At 37.4% G+C, this 3,053-nt stretch overlaps 1 non-coding gene across 1 annotated transcript; it reads right to left on the bottom strand.

The window, feature by feature from the left end:
- Positions 1 to 2,674: 2,674 nt before the first annotated feature.
- LOC119538949 lies at positions 2,675 to 2,801 on the bottom strand. The gene has a single exon (XR_005217730.1). It is a non-coding gene; the product is annotated as a U6atac minor spliceosomal RNA (small nuclear RNA).
- Positions 2,802 to 3,053: the final 252 nt, after the last annotated feature.

Genomic DNA, 3,053 nt, shown 5'->3' with positions numbered 1-3,053 from the left:
AAATAATCACAAATCAGAGAGTAACGGTACAGGCACTCAATAAACAGTGCTGAGACCATTATTTTTAGCCAGTTAGTAAATAATCTATTCAATTTTTATGCTATTTTATCCAAGTAAATTCCAGATGGGTTAAGAAATTAAAATTAAGCCATAAAAAACAGAAGAAAATGCAGTGAATATTTGTCTGATCCTTAAGTACAGAAAGACATTCCAGGCTTTCAAAAAAATTCAAGAAATTTTAAAGGAAAATATTGACATTTGTCAGTATAAGAAATCTCAAATTTCTGTATTTTAAACTATTTAAAGGAATCAAGAAACTATAACCATATATTTACATCAAATACAATCAAATGATAATATATAAAGCCCATAGAATTTTTAATGCAATTTTATTGAGATATATTCACATAACATACAATCTTTCAAAGTGTACAGTTGTTCACAGTATCATCATACAGTTGTGCATTCATCACCACAATCTATGTCACTGAGTTTTAGACAGCATTTTGTACTTAGAGATCTTTTTCTTCTTTTGAGCACTTTGAGAAATGAGTGTCTGCATTTCCTGAGTCTTCTACTTGACTGATTGCTTCCCAGCAGCGTGTGAAAATGCTGACGTCTCTTCTTTCCTAAAACAAACCAAACAAAATCCCTACAACAGCCTTCTTTCAACCCTTCCTTTCTTTCAAGCCATCACCTGTTTACCCTTTTCCCCGTTACTAGCAAACTATTCTTATAAGAGTACCTACTGGCTTTACTTCCTTAAATGTAAAACGCTTCACCCCTCAAATTGGTACAAACAGCTCCACCCCTCAGAAAACTCACTCTCTTTGAAGTCACTAGTGCTTTTGAATTGTATTTGTACGGCCTAATCTTCCTTTCCTTGTCCGTTTGACACTGGTTGCCACTTTTTCTTTCTTACAACTCTCTCAGTCTCTGGCTTTGGAGATCAGTGTCTCAGCTCTTTGATCTTCCGTGCCTCCTAACTATTGGTGTTCCTTAGTACTCCGCTCATTTCTGTTCTCTCCCGACCTCCCAAGTCACAGGATAACCTCTTTAACTGATTACTTTCAAGTTGATATGTCCAGTCCAGATCTCCTTTCTGACTGTCAGACCTATATTTCTAGATGCATATTGGCCATTTTTACCTTGGTGATTTACAGATTTCTTAGACACTCATGTTCAAACCTGAATTCATGGTCTTGCTTTTCAGACCTGCACTCATCTGTATCTTGCATTGTGGTCAATGACTGACTTTTTTCCCATTCTTCCCAAATTGATTTCTTCTGCCCCACCTATTTTTGCATTATTGCTCCTGAATGCCACTTACCTTCCTGTTCTCATCACTTTTTTTAATTCATTTTATTGAGATATATTCACATACCATGCAGTCATACAAAACAAAGCATACATTTGATTGTTCACAGTACCACCACATAGTTGTGCAATCATCACCAAAATCAATCCCTGACACCTTCATTACCACACACACAAAAATAACAAGAATATTAATTAGAGTGAAAAAGAGCAATTAAAGTAAAAAAGAACACTGGGTGCCTTTGTTTCTTTTCCTTCCCCCATTTTTCTACTCATCCATCCATAAACTACACAAGGGGGACTGTGGTTCATATGGCTTTCCAAATCACATTGTCACCCCTCATAAGCTACATTTTTATACAATCGTCTTCAAGATTCATGGGTTCTGGGTTGTAGTTTGATAGTTTCAGGTATTTAATGCTAGCTACTCCAATTCACTAGAATCTAAAAAGGGTTGTCTATATTGTGCGTAAGAGTGCCCACCAGAGTGACCTCTCAGCTCCTTTTGGAATCTCTCTGCCACTGTAGTTTATTTCATTTCCTTTCACATCCTCCTTTTGGTCAAGAAGATGTTCTCCATCCTATGATGCTGGGTCTACATTTCTCCCCGGGAGTCATATTCCATGCTGCCAGGGAGATTCACTACCCTGGGTGTCTGATCCTACAAAGGGGGGAGGGCAGTGATTTCACCTGCCAAGTTGGCTTAGCTAGAGAGAGAGGGCCACATCTGAGCAACAGAGGCATTCGGGAGGAGGCTCTCAGGCACAGTTATAGGGAGGCGTAGCCTCTCCTTTGCAGCAACAGTCTTCCCAAGGGCAAGTCCTGTGGTAGAGGGCTCAGCCCATCAAACCACCAGTCCCCTATGTCTGTGAGCACATCAGCAACCATCAAGGTGCGGAAGCCCGATACCCCTGCATTCTCCACCAGCTCCTCGAGGGGGCTCTAGAACATATTTTTTTTCATTGCTTTTTTTTTTTTTTTAAACTTTTTTTTAAATCAACTATATCAAAAAAAAAAATTTTAAAAACATACAATAAAAAAACATTTCAAACAAACCATAACAAGGGAGTAAGAAGAAGACAACTAACCTAAGGTAACTACTTTACTTCCAACACGTTCCTACTCTACCCCAAGAAAGTAACCTAATATAGCAACATTTCTGTGAACTTGTTCCTACTATACCCATCAGAAATTAAGAGACCATAGTCTTTCCTGGGCATTCCCAGAACATTAAATTTACCCACGATAGCTTATCTTTCTTATTGGGTTATCATTTCCCCTTCCTTAATTGCTCTCTGTCACTAGTTCCCCTACATTCTACATTATAAACCATTTGTTTTACATTTTTCAATGTTCACAAAAACGATGGTTAGATGCCACAAAGTAGGTGGCAATGCCTTAACTGTATGCGTGTTGTGCAGGCCTGAGGACCTCTTCCATCCTTGTCAAGGGGAGTGCTAACGTTCTCTCCTTTCATACAACACGAGCCCATAGAATTTTATAAGAAAAATTAAACTTGCCCTACCCATACCCCCGCATTCTAATTGAGGCAAAGGATATAAACAAGTCATAAAAATTGTTAATAAATACCTGGAAAAATATAAATCTATTATTAATTAAAAATGTGAAATTTTTAATACAGTACCATTTTTTTTACCTACCTAAGAAAAAGTAATAGGTTTTTTTTTTTTTTTTTTTTTTAACTGAGACTATCTTTAGTGGATGAGGAAAGAGTA

This window comes from Choloepus didactylus, chromosome 6 (assembly GCF_015220235.1).
Source record: "Choloepus didactylus isolate mChoDid1 chromosome 6, mChoDid1.pri, whole genome shotgun sequence".
Taxonomy (NCBI): domain Eukaryota; kingdom Metazoa; phylum Chordata; class Mammalia; order Pilosa; family Megalonychidae; genus Choloepus; species Choloepus didactylus.
This window is presented reverse-complemented; position numbering and strand designations above follow the sequence as displayed.